The sequence below is a fragment of the Filicampus tigris genome, chromosome 11 (assembly GCF_054856515.1).
Source record: "Filicampus tigris isolate MCC_2025a chromosome 11, RoL_Ftig_1.0, whole genome shotgun sequence".
Taxonomy (NCBI): Eukaryota; Metazoa; Chordata; class Actinopteri; order Syngnathiformes; family Syngnathidae; genus Filicampus; species Filicampus tigris.
The window spans coordinates 4,860,720-4,875,339 of NC_141227.1; the positions used below are offsets into that span (position 1 = coordinate 4,860,720).

General features: G+C 39.9%; 1 protein-coding gene and 1 pseudogene across 1 annotated transcript in view; both read left to right on the forward strand.

The window, feature by feature from the left end:
* LOC147139491 (uncharacterized) overlaps nt 1-14,620 on the forward strand; it is a 270,401-nt gene that overhangs the window by 242,019 nt on the left and 13,762 nt on the right. The window lies entirely within an intron of this gene.
* LOC147139493 (uncharacterized) lies at nt 10,778-11,478 on the forward strand (annotated as a pseudogene).

A 14,620-nucleotide genomic window follows, 5' to 3' on the forward strand; every position in this document is an offset into this window, starting at 1 on the left:
AGTGTTGGTGTTTTCTTGGTCATGAGGCTGTGTGTCAACTGGCACCAGGCACAGTCCTGCAAGGATGCAAACAGTGTACTTATCTGACAGAACTGCGGTCAGCTTCCGGCCTGTGGTCTGCTCCATCTTCCCGAGAGGGGTGTGCAAGCACGAAAAACCCTCTCTCCAACTGTGGCCTTTCGACGGTGCGCAGTCAGCGCACTGGCTGCTGATCCTACTTCGAGGGACTGGCGTGGCTAAGCCCGTCAACAGGGAACATTTGACAGGAAATGACTCAATCACAATTGGCAACCGCCTAGCTGATAAAGCTGCTAAGGAAGCGGCCCTGGGGATTTCCCCAGTTGACACATTAGCACTTGAACTGCATAGCACCATTCTATTTATGTATTTTTCCTTTGTTCAGAGAAAAATGCTACATGTTTGGTGCCGTGTCAGATACCAAGCTTCTACTCCCAATTGGAAGGGGGACCTCTCGGCGTTTATCATCGCGACCGTTTCACCCGCTTTAGATTTCTCTTAACTCAGGACATTCATACAACATTCACACTCACAGAAGTGATCAATTCCTGTGTCCTGAAAGCTAAGCTTTTTCTTCGGAAATTAGCTTCATTTCCTACTATCTATCTTCAGGTTTTCACCTTATTATCTGCTTTGGAATTATTAACAATAATTCCTACTATTTATCTTCAGGTTTTCAGCTTACTATCTGCTTTAGAATCATTAACTCGAACAATTTATTCTATCCTGTCAGACTGACCTTAGGTTCCTGCAATCTCTCCGCTGGTTGAGTCACTTTGGTTCATTGGATGACGTTTGCGTTCCTCCGGTGAGCGGTGTCCGATTTCTGGCCTCGTGGAAAGGAGGGCTTCCAGTACCAAGCGGGTTCTGACTAGGGTTGGGCATCGTTTGGATTTGGACGATTCCGGTTCCAATTCCGGTTCTTTGATTCGATTCCGGTTCCTAACGATTCTCGATTCCGATTCTTAACAAAAGGAGTTATTTTTGGACAAATCACATGAACTTCTCTGTTCTTCGATTTTATGAACTTTTTATTATTTGTGAACCATGAATTATTCAAAGGGCTGTTTTTAACCAGTATAGTTACTTTAATAATTTTTGGGGGTGTTATTATTTAGTATTATTTTTCACAAGAGCTTTATTTTTGAGAAGTTCAATACAATAATGCATTGAACACCAATTGATTGGCTAACCTTGTCTAGCTTCAGAAAGAAAATATATATGACGAACACAACGCTGCATTCTAAGGGCAAGCAAGGAAAGTCTATCTAATCTAAGCAGTCTATGTAACCATATGATGTATCCGTATGTACAGTATTTAAGTACCGGTATGTGCTGCAGCTGCGTATGTCATGTCATCTTCCAAACCGCTTATCCTATATAGGGTCGCGGGGAGTTGCTGGAGCCTATCCCAGCCGTCAATGGGCGAAGGCAGACTACACCCCGAACTGGTCGCCAGCCAGTCGCAGGGCACACATAGACACTGTCACTGAGCGGCAATCGATCCCACGCTGCCCGCACACAACTCAGGCGTGTGTACCACTACACTATCAGCGGACGCAGCTGCGTATGTTATAAGCTAAAGATTAGCTGGATATGTGCATTTGTGCGTTGAACTTGTTGGCTCAATGTTGTAATTAGGGGGGCTGACTGAGAGAACCACGGCAGCTCGAGTGGGGGCGAGCTTCCGTGCTATTGCTACGCAGCTTCGGCGGCAGGAGCCCGTGGCTGCGTTTTTTTTTTTTTATTCGGTCGTACTTTGTTCGTAGCTCTTCCGCGCGGCTAACTAGGAATCTAAACTTAGCACCGACATTCTAAAATCTGAATGGTTCCGGGAGAAACGGAATGATGGGCCCGGTTCCACTCTGTTCTGAGTTTTTGGTGCCCATCCCTAGTTCTGACGGTGCACCAATTGGTTCAGTCTGTAAGTAACCGTACATGTTAAATAAATGACACCTTGTCTGCCATCCCTTCTGTCCCTATTTGTCCACAGGCATGCTTGTTTCTTAAAATCTAAATTAGAGGTGGTCAGAGAGGGCAGGTTTTTTTTTTCCAGTGTTTTTTTTGGGGGGAGGAGGGATGAAAAGCAAAATCTCCCTTTAAATTGTGTATTAAAATATGAAATACAAATCAAGAGAGATAAAGTTAATATGACCCAATTCCCTTATTATACGATGCATATTGATTAAAAAATAGTTGTTAATCAATTAGTATTCTAGTATTTTAGCATTAGTAATGCAGAATGCATGGTACAAATGTTTTCGTGTCTAATTTATTCAACAAATATCAAATCTATCAAATAAGGACTCAATATCTATTTACTTACTTTTCAGACAATTTAAAAAAAAAGCCCTCTTGAGGTCTCAAACAACACTACGTTCAAGTTTGTATTATACATGTATTGCTATCATATAGCATTGCACGCTAACGTCAATGCAACACCACCCCAAAAACATAATCAAATGTTTACTTAACTGAGTCAACGCCAGCCATTCGCAGCGCAGCTAAACTCCTCTGTGCCAGCCATTTTCGAGGATTTTAACCCATCTTTGAAGGCCCACAGAATATAGTGTTTTATGACTATATAGACATGGAACATACCAAAAGAAAGATTTGACTCTCTTCTTTCATAAGAAAAAAAAAGTTTATTTGTAGCATTTGTCCATTTGTCATTTTTGAGTAATCTGCAGTAGAACATGGGCAAGTTTCAGCTAACCATGTCCTGTTTCTAGAAAAAAAAAACAGAGAAATCAAGGGTTTTGTGAAAAGACTTACAGTATATATAAATTTCAACTTTGACTGCAATATTTTTGCTTTTATGACACCTGAGATATATAAACAGTACTTTTCTTACTTAAAAAAACCCCAAAACAATTCTAAAAAAGCAACTTTGATGTCAAAAAACAAAAAATGTATGAAGATTGTGCTACATAGGCTACTGGCAATGGTTCTGATAAACGACACTGGTGACATCTGCTGGCGATTGCACGTCATTACGCTTCCAAAGTCCGAAACTTTGTAATTTCATTGCGTCAGAGCCTTGGACATCAAATGCACACAAAAAACGCATTTCTCGAGTTAACTCGATGTTGGGGGTGTACTAGTAGATTATAAAAAACGATTTAAAACGGTGTAGGCTTCAAATGAGTTAATATGCGAAGAAATTACTAATTCATTCATGGCCGAGTTTGGAAATTTACTCTGAGAGTGTGCGTGTTCACAGGGGCCCCCGTTAATTTCCGAATGCAGCCTATGTTCTATACTACGGCTTGTGCCTGAATTACACTGAAAACAAATGGTTGAATTTAGTCAATTATATTTCGTCAGGTGGTTGCACAAATTAAATCTGGATCCAGATACATTTTGAAAGGAGACTATACATCTACTTAAAAAATGTATCTGGATCCAGATGACGAAATAAAAGGGAGTAAATTCAACACCATTTTTTTCTGTGAAGTTGCATCTGTACTGCCTAACGCACTGGTTCAAAGAGCACTGGCATTCTGCTTTTGGTGCATTCTGAATAACCAAACTGCACATTTCAACAAAACTCTGCGTTTACGATTGGTCGGAGTGAACCAGTGTGCAAACGGAGCGTATTTCCAAACACGCCCTATGTTGTCTCTTGAGCCCTCTTTAAATTTTGATGTCTCATTCCATATTTCACTATTGTGACTTTTCATGTGGCTGACAAAATAGAGCTTGAAGTCAATGAATGTGTTTCATGTGGACAGAGGTCGCTTACATTTTTTATTATTGCTCACAGTCAAAAGCAGTCTATTTAATCCTCACATTCTCAGCTCTGTCAAGTTGTTGAATCTGGTCAAATTTAAATTAGTAATCATCCTCGAGCATGGGGGTTTACGTTCCAGAACACTGCTGTAGTAAGCGCAATCCACGATATACGTAGAAATAGATCTTAGGCATGTTGTTATAGCATTTATGGCACTTACATTTTTTTTAAAGATATTTAAACACACTTTTAAAATGATACAAACACATTAAAAGACATATGACATTAAGCGTGAACAAGATCGATGAATAACACAAAGTACATGTAAAAAGACAATGTGAAAATGGAAACTTCATTCAACTCATAACGATGAAGATGAAACTGCTGTAATACAGTACATTCGTTTTTCAACGCTTCTTTCTTAAGAAAAAAAAAAAAAGACAAACCTGTCATGTGTTGAAATTAACAATAGAAAACATCCTCCAAGCCAAGTCAGGATCCCACTCTACTAACATTACATTACATACAGCATGAGAAAAGTGAAGTGATCACAGCGAGCAAGGCAAGCAGCCACTCAATGGCTGACAAAATGGTAGCGACGCTCTGATTGGCTGAATTAGTAGATACGGGTATTTTAACATGACACTTGGTATTCAAACTCAAAACAACACTGTAAAATGCCAGCAAATGGCGAAAATACATTAACGATGTTTACCAAAAAGAAAAAACACAAAATACCAGGACCCGCGAAGGAGGGGGTTTATGGTATTTATTGCTGTTGCTCTTGTGTTGTGACTTTTGGCTTGTCCCGTTGCAGCAAGTACCTCGCATGATTTAGTCATTTTTGCATTCATTTTTGTAATTAATTTTATGCTCAATGCCATTCCTTTCACAACCAACCCATTTACCCAGGTTGAGACAGGCAGTGGCTGGTTATTAGTGCACTTAACCAGGAAAGGAACCCACACAGATACTGTGTGAAAGGCAGCACTCTACTACCAGTGCTACTGTTGCACCTGTGTACATTTCCAATCACTATACTGTATATTCCTTTGACATATATATATTTTTTTCATTTTTTTGATTGCATACATAGTTTATTTGAATTTCTTTAAATTATTGGAGAATTGACCACTTTCCACATTGACCATGTTCCAATTTACTCAAAAGGGAAGCTTTTTTATTTTTGCTTTGCATTTTTCTTCCTGACTGTACTGATTGTGAACAGGATTGTGACTTTAAAACCAAAGTCCAAATCAAATTGTACCCTGTTTAAAAAGCACAATGGTTACTGACAAGATTTTATTATTGAGGAGATCCTCCCTGTGAAATTGTTTAATCAATAGAGGAATGTTCTCTGTAATGAAGTGTGTCAGCTTCTTAACAGGACTTAAACCTCTATCAACTCAATGACAAGAGGGGAGTTAAATCTCATGTCTAATGAGGTAATCATGCTTCTAATTGGCAACAACAATGGCTATAAGACAAACAATGTAACCACAGGTTTTGTGTCCAAATAGTGAACTGTGTGCTCTGAGTTCATTAATACAGCATCTCTTTCTCTTTTGAAAAGACTAACCATGTCATGATGTCTTCCTATGATTACCTACTTTGTAGTGTTAGATACAGTCAGAAATTAGGGATAGCTGCAAATGTTATCCCTCAGGGATAGATAATTAAAATAAGAATGGTCAGGACTACAAAGTTTAAAGAAATTTTACCTAAAAGGTTCTTAAGTGGCCAACTGTTGATTTTATTGTATAACGTTTATTTTGGTACATTGGTTTTATTAATTACTATTTTTATGTCAACGTCTTTCATCCTGTTCCAGCTTTTTAATTTTCATTTTAAATAAATAGATAAATAAATACATAAATAAATTCTTTATTATAATACACTCGGATGGCAAAATGCACCCCTACTAAAACGTTTAACACTCTTTGATTCTTACAGTGTTGTGTGATTTCAAGCATGTTTTGCTGCAAATCAACTTGACCACGAGCACACATATAGATAAACAGGCATGTCAGTGAAGTTACTGTTGTTTTGCTGAATAATGTCAAATTTCATTGAGAGCACACTTCATTTCCTCTTATGTTGCTATCAAGAAGTACCCCCCAATCACATTGCGATACATAAGGTTGTGAGAAGCGGATAGTTATTTTGAAACAAAATCAGTCAGATGCAGACAGCAAAATGATTTGAACCTAAATGAAAGTTAGAGGCATGGACATTGGCCATTAGCTTTAATCAGATCTGTTAGATCAGCCCTCATAAACACATCCTGTCTGTTTTCGAGTCTTCAACATGACATCAGAATAGTTACATGACATGAAAGTCAGTGCTGTACTGTATATTCACATCAATAAACTGGCAGCTTGTGAACGCTGAATAGCACCAAGTGATCTGCATATGAAACGAAGTGTCATAAACAGATGCAGCCACTTCCTCAGCAAACGCCATGCCCTTTCACTGTCATGTACACAAACAGACACACTGGTCATCACCCCACCACTCCCCGCTCATCTTTCACCACCCTCTCGCTCTCTTCTCTCTCCCTGTTTTTCATTGATCTCACTCTCATTGTACTCATCACTCTAAATTCTCTCCAGACAAAGAGCAACCATTGGATGACAATCACATTAGAGAACACAATCTATTTATGGGTTTGCCTCATATTTCAATTCTCTCTCTCTTTCGCTCACAGTCACACACACACACACACACACACACACGCCCACACACACGCACGCACCCCCCCCACACACACACATACACACACACTCTCCTCCACTTTCCTTTGTCTTCCTCTGTGTCATAACCTAAACGCCATGATTTTAGTGGTAATGAGTTTTTAATGGAAAAAAAGAATTAGTTACAGTCGACTGTGGAAATGATAAAACATTGGAAAGAACAGGTGATATCAAAGGTAGAGGAAAAAACATTGGATGCTGCAGTTTTCTTCAACAATCAAAATAACATGCATGCTAAGTTAATTGGAGGCTCTAAATTGCCCTTAGGTATGAATGGTTGTTGATCCCTGTGACTGAATGCCAATCAGTCCAGGACATACACTTTTTGCCCAAACTCATCTGGATAATGCTCAAGATCGACTGGGACTTGGTAGACATGCAACAGCCCTGGTGGCTCCCTCAAAACCGAACAGAGAATGAGCCCCGCTTGTGTCTGAGTCTGTCTTTGAGCTGACATACTGTATGTATGAACTGTTGATGGTCAACGTGTGTTGTGTTATTTTGTCACTTTAGTCATCCTGGCTACTAGCTACCTTCTACATCAGTGTATGAGTGCTTATCACTCTGCGGGCATGTCAGCCGGCTCGCAACGTCACTGGCTCAGCGCAGGAGCGTAGGTAGTCATTTAGGGCCCAAGGTAAATAAAACTGGTTCAGACCTATACTTTCGTTCAATGTTGACAAAAGGTGAGATGTGCAATTTACACCACTTTGTCCTGTTTTGGTATCAATTACAATTATCTGGCAGCCTGTGTTGAGAAAGTTCCTTTTCTACCAGTTCAAAATTCAGCTCACAAATGAAAAAATGAAGTAGTTCAGTTCATAGTTCATGACTGATTTTTTTTTTAAGTTCATCGTTCCAAAAATGAACTTGCTTTTTGAACGAATTGAAATGAACGCTTTTTTTCAGTTTGCATGAACTCGATGCAAACTGTTACACGCTGGCATACAGCCATTTCCACACTGTTTCCACCTATTCCATCCACACTAGTATCCAGGTGGCACTCTCACCCCAAAATCTCAAAAACATGAGGAAAAACGTATTGCTTGAAATGTGTTCTTTTTGGCGGCTCGGTTAGCACGTCCGCCTCACAGTTCAGAGGTTGTGGGTTCAATCCCGGCTCCGGCCTCCCTGTGTGGAGTTTGCATGTTCTCCCCGTGCCTGCGTGGGTTTTCTCCGGGTACTCCGGTTTCCTCCCACATTCCAAAAACATGCATGGTAAGTTGATTGGACTCTCTAAATTGCCCCTAGGTGTGATTGTGAGTGTGGATATTTGTCTCTGTGTGCCCTGCGATTGGCTGTCAACCAATTCAGGGTGTCCCCCGCCTACTGCCCGAAGACAGCTGGGATAGGCTCCAGCACGCCCCTTGTGAGGAGAAGTGGTATCGATAATGGATGGATGGATGTCTTCTTTTTTTTTTTTTATGAATTACAAAAAAAAAAAAACAGGACTGTGGTACTGAATGTGAATCACAAATATAAAATGGCTGAAGTCGGAAAGTAAGAATATACCTAAGTGCACTATTCAATGTGTAAAACATTTAACGTATATTATATTGTAACATTTGATTTTTCTTTAAGCTACTTGTCAATTTTTTGTGAATCTATTATTTCCTGACTTGTTTGCCCAAAAGAACCAGGCTGTATCCACTAAATTGATTTTTGTGAAAGCTGGGTATTCCACTTTACTCAAAGGCTACAGGTCTCCAACAATATACTGTTAAACCAGGTCTTCTAACTGTGAGTTGACAAAAGAGATGCTACTGTACACTTTTAATCTTTTTGGGGTGGGAAATGATCTGCTTCGACTCGCTGTTGCCATTTCTTTAGATTTTTTAGTCACCTGCACATGCCTCGAAAGGCAAGCAGGGTGCTTTAAATCAACGTCCCATTTCAGGTTCACTGTTGATGTAATTGAAATCTGTATTTGCTTTTTCAAACTGCGTGGGCAAAGCTTACATAAAAATGTCTGATTTTTTTTCCCACATGAATACTCACTGACTTTCTCATCCATTTTTGGAATATTATTGTAAGAGATACCTTATCGTTAACCGCTACATCAAAGTGCATCATCGCCCTTGTCTCCCCCTGCCTCCAAACATGCATCGCATTTTGATGACACATGCACCGGGCGACTGTTGGTGGCCGAGGTTGCCAAATAATGGCTTTTTATGCCTAATTAAGGTTTGTTTAAAGTTTAGAGTTTCTCTAGAGAAAACCTGACACTCTTGAATAAAAATGAACTGCCATTCAAAAACTTCATTGGGCCCAGAATGAGCTTGTTCACATAACGTTCACAAGGCAAAAATAGATTACGTTCAGTTCACGTATGCCAAAATATGAATGAATTCATGAACCTTCGTTCAGGTACAGCACTGCTGACAGCTTAACTTGGCCTACTAGTGTTTACCACCAAGATTTTTTATAATCAATGTTTCTAATCAACTAAAAAGTCAGAATTTTGAAAAATAAATCCTGAGATGGATAAAGTCCTTAAAATCCTACTTGAGGGTTATTATCTAACAAATGAATCAATAATTTTACTCTAATTCAGGGGTCTCAAACTACAGTCCTTGAGGGCCTCGAGGGCCTTCCATTCCTGCAATTATTTTATATCTCTCCCTGATGCAACAGACTTGATTCAAATGGGTCACCCTTACTTTTGTCTCTGGCCTTCTCTTCCACAGAGGTGGGCCACGCTCCTGCCGGTTGTTCGTCGCATAAACCTATGTACTGTATATCCACTTTGTGTGTGAATATAGAATATAGAAGGGAATTTATAGACCACCTCTGTGTATATGTGTATGTGTGTGTGTGTATATATATATATATATATATATATATATATATATATATATATATATATATATATATATATATATATATATATATATATATATATATATATACACACACACACACACACACACACACATACATACATATAGTCCCTGAAGTGCACATGAATGTGATTGGCTCATGATGTGTGAGTGTTATGCTCTGTTATGCTCTGCTCTACTATGTGGAAAGCAGTACAGTTATCAGCACGTTGTGTTAGATTAACTGACTTTATTCACACAGACAGCCCTCTTCTCTACTCATCCTCAGTCGATGAGGCAAAAGAATGTATTCACATTTCTGAGATTTAAAGATGCCCTCTTCTTTCAAAATGCTTCTTTATACTCCCGCGGCATCCGCACGTCGCAGTTTGCAATGAGTGCAAATGACTACCTGCTTATATATTGTTCCATCTGTATTTTTTAATTATATGAAGTCCCCACCCAGAGGGCCTACCTGCTTTACTATCACACACGCACGCGTCCGGTCTGCTGCTCACTGCACTTATGAGTGGGATTATGCATGGACGGTCAATCTGCGCATGCGTTAAATGTGTCAAATATTTTCATACTATATAAAATATGTGTCAATTACAAAATTTAATTACCGACGATAACGCAAAGTTTGACAGCATTAATATATATGTACCATATTACCATATTTTCCAGACTATAAGTCGCTCCTGAATTCAAGTCGCACCAGCCATCAAATGCAGAATAAAGAAAAAAACATATATAAGTCCTACTGGAGTATAAGTCGCATTTTTGGAGGAAATTAATTGTGCTCCTAGTACACATTATTTCCATCGAGCTACGATGGTAACATTTAGCTAACATTTACACATGTAGCACACAAGAAAGTTATGGTAAGATAACTTTCAACTCACCAAAACGGTTGTAGATCGATTAGGTAAGTCTTTTATTTATCCCCGACCGTGTAGAATGTTTCCAAGTCTCCAAAAGTATTTATGTATTCGGTCGCAATTATCTCTTTGTTCTCTTCCCCGCTCTCAGCTCCATTCGTGTGGCTGATGCAAGACCCCAGCCCGTGTCTTGAAGCAACAGTACACTATTTTGTATAGAAGTATATTGACAGACAGTCAAATTGTCTTTATCATACTATTTTAATTACTTATTTATCAAAATGTTAGATTTTTACCATTTAAATTATTCATGAATTTTAATAGCTTTAAGAATGTATCTTTATGTGTCTTTATGTGGGTTACAATAAGATGTGAAATTATATACACTATACATGTACATACTGCCCTTCAGCTGCTCAACTGCCTTCATCCACCGGGCGACTACACACAACAATGTCTTCGTGCACCACTTTCACTTGTCTCATTGAAAGGCTTTCCCTGCTAGAGGGATGTGTCCGTCAGCTAGAACAGAATAATGTACTAACCGTAGATGTGGCGGACACAACTGTTAGTATGGGTTGTAGCCAACTTGCTAGTCCGGTTAGCATTAGCCCTAAGCGGCCTGCTAATCGCGGTGGGCCTGTTCAGACGCATAACAGATTCAGCCCATTAGCTAGTCCCATTCCACCTCGGTCTACTGGCTCCCACACTTTAGTAATAGGTGACTCCATTACCGGCAACATTAAGCTCAAACATCCAGCCACCGTAATGTGTATTCCTGGGGCCAGAGCACCCGACATTGAAGCTAATCTTAGGGATCTGACTCGCAAAAGGACTAGATACCAGCACAGGGCAAACAACACTAGGTACTCTGACATAGTGATACACGTCAGATCCAATGATACTAGGAGGAGGCAATCAGAGTTCACACAGAAAAACATAGCTTGTGGACTTGTGATCGCGCCAGAAAGATGAGTCGGCATCGAGTAATTGTCTCTGGCCCCTTGCCTGCGAGAGGCAATGATGAGAGGTTTAGCAGATTATTCCTGCTTTTCCAGTGGCTGGCTAGCTTTTGTAGTGAGCAGGGACTGCAGTTTGTAGATAATTGGCCTTCTTTCTGGGGCCGACCCGACCTGCTTAAAGTGGACAGCCTTCACCCTAACTGGGAAGGCACCATCACTCTTTCTAGAAATATAGATTACTCTTTGAGCCTCCCATGACAGTTCACAGAGCAGGTCGGGTTACAGGCGATTAGTGAGCCTGTAAGAACGGGTATGGACGGGTTAACTCAGGCTAGAGTTAACTAGCGCTATGCTAGACTCTGACAACACACATAGTTTTTTTATTCAGATTAGAGCCGTACACACCATATATTCCTGCATCACATAGCGATATTATTTCTACTGAGGTGGTGCAATATGATAATAATAGTACTCGAGAGCCGATAAATAATTACCATATTCCGACAGACATACTCTCCCGCCGCGCTTATAGTTGTTCGAGGTACAATACAGGTTTCTGCTTAATATTAGATCACTCTCTTCGAAAGCCCTGTTAGTTAATGATCTCATAGAGACCATAAACTTAACATGATTGGGCTTTGCGAGACCTCGTTAAAACCTGACAATTTTTTACCGCTAAATGAGGCCTCGCCTCCAAACTTCGTTAGTTCACATGTTGCGCGCCCTCATAAGAAAGGTGGGGGTGTAGCCCTTATTTATGAATCTGATTTCAAACTTAGCCCGCATTCTAGCGATGCCTTTAAAACATTTGAAGTGCTCATTATGCGATGTACAGCCTCATTGCCGTTTTTTCTTGCAATTATTTACCGTCCCCCGGCTCGTACGCTGGATTTTTAGGTGAGTTCTCTGAGTTTTTGGCTGATTTGGTAACTCATGCAGATAATGTAGTGATTATGGGTGACTTTAACATTCATATGCATCTCCCATCGGAACCACTTACAGCGTCATTTCAGACAATAATTGATAGCTTTGATTTCACGCAGATAATTGACAAAGCAATGCATAAAAATGGCTAAATACTTTAGCTTTGGTACTAACCCGAGGTTTAGCATGCTCAAATGTAATGGTGTTACCGTATACTACTGTTATGTCTGACCATTACTTTATAAAATTTGAAGTGCGGGCTCATTACCATCGTCCTGACCACAATCAAAGCTTTAGCAGCTGAAATATTAGTTCTTCAACCACCGCTGCGCTGTCTGAGCCTGTCTGCCCCTGGCAACTGCTTAGTTTCCGAGCTATATTGGTTCGATTGACAATCTCACAAATGATTTTAATGCTGCTCTGTTAAATGCGCTTGACTCCGTAGCACCATTAAGACCTAAAACTCGTCCTAAACGGCCTACTCCATGGTTTACTGAGGAAACCCGCTCACTTAAACAATCATGTAGGAAGCTAGAGCGCAAATGGCATGCGACTAAACTTGAGGTCTTCGAAGGGCATGGTGTGAGAGCTTGTTAATATATAAAGCAGCACTCGCCTTAGCCAAAACTAATTACTTTTCCAGATTAATTGTTCTAAATAAAAACAATCCTAAATATTTATTTGATATAGTGGCAATGCTAACGCAACAGCTGCCGACCTCCAATAGCTCCTCTCTTTCAGCCCATGAGTTCATGCAATTCTTTACTCAGAAGAGTGAGCGCATTCGGGACGAGATTAAGGACACCACTCCTAAAACCCTGTTGGATTCCGCGAATACTTATGCTAGTAGGGGTATTATGGCTGATAACTGTCTGACAACCCTATCTCTTTTTAAAATAGTATCTCTTGAAAGCCTAACAAAATTAGTTGGTGCGGCAAAACACATTTGCATTGGCTCCCAGTCCACTTGAGATGCGATTTCAAGGTTTTGCTACTTACTTACCAACAAAATACTGCGCGGCTTAGCACCTTCCTATCTCGTCGACTTAGTGATTCAATATGTTCCGATCCGAAACCTTCGGTCACAAAATGCCGGCCTTTTAGTGATCCCGAGAGCCAAAAAGAAGTTCGCAGGCTCTAGAGCGTTTTCCATTTGGGCACCAATGCTTTGGAATGCGCTACCTGCGGATATTAGGCACTACCTCAGTCGAAATGTTTAAAACACGATTTAAGACTTATTTGTACGATTCTGAATTTAGTTGAACTGTTTGTTTTGGCCTCTGTACTGCCGCTTCTATTCTTTTTCTGCCCCCTTTTCCCAGGCTTGGGAATTAGGTGATGACGACCAAATTGGAGGCTGCTGTTTCGACCCAACAGCAACTGACTGCTACAAGATTAGAGGTACAATATAATGTGTTAATAATTTCACACATAAGTCGCTTCAGGTTATGTCGCACCCTCGGCCAAACTATGAAAAAACCTGCCACTTATAGTCCGGAAAATACGGTATATATATATATATATATATGTGTATATATACATATATATATATATGTATATATATATGTACACGAACACCTTTGCCACAGCTAAAATGGATTTTCTGCAATATTTGTGAGCGCTTGTGTGTGTGTGTTAGCATATCTGCGTGCATGCAATGAAGTAAATGTGTTTTCGGTGTGAATGCATGTACAGGAGGGCCATCAATTCCCTCCAGAAATGCCATGCAATGATGGTAATGGTCTAGGAGCAGAGAGTAATGAAGGAATTGATCTTCCCTCTGCAGAGAGCGCTTGACATTTCAACCAAAGCCTTGAGCACCTAACCTAAATGTGCATTTCTTACCTTGCCTCTTACCTCACTTTTCGCACTATTTGCACGCATCGGACAGTGCCCCAATTTAATTTGACACTGTACAAGGCCAATAAAAATTCTAGTTCTTTTGTAATTCTTTAGACCATACTTTATAAAAACATCTAAAAATGACAAATACGATAATAAAGTATATATATGTTTATGTCACATGTTTTTGTTCAATTCATTGCACACTGTGCTGCTCATTCTGATGTGTGCGCCTTGGCTGCCTGAGAGCAGCATTAGACAAACATACATAATTTAGGCGTCACAACTCCTCAACAATAATGTTAGTCATTCTTCACAGAGTATAAAGATTATCACTGTGAGTACTGTTAATATATCCATCCATTATCAAAACTCTTCACAAGGTTCACGGGTGTGCTGGAGCCTATCCCAGCTGTCTTTGGCCAGTAGGCTAGCTTTAGCATAAAGTAAACAGCTCGAAGCCTCTTTTTTGAAAAATATATATCAATTCTATTTGATTATTGCTTGCTGTGAATTGAAATGGGTCATATAACAGGTGCAGGAAAGCAGGCAAGAGAAGGCAGAGGTGAAAGAGAATCTCAAAAAGTATTTATTTGCATAAAATATGCAAAGGTACTGACAGGTTGGATCAAAATATACTAGTACAAAAACTGAAAAACAAAGTGAAGTTAGCGGGGGAAACATAATT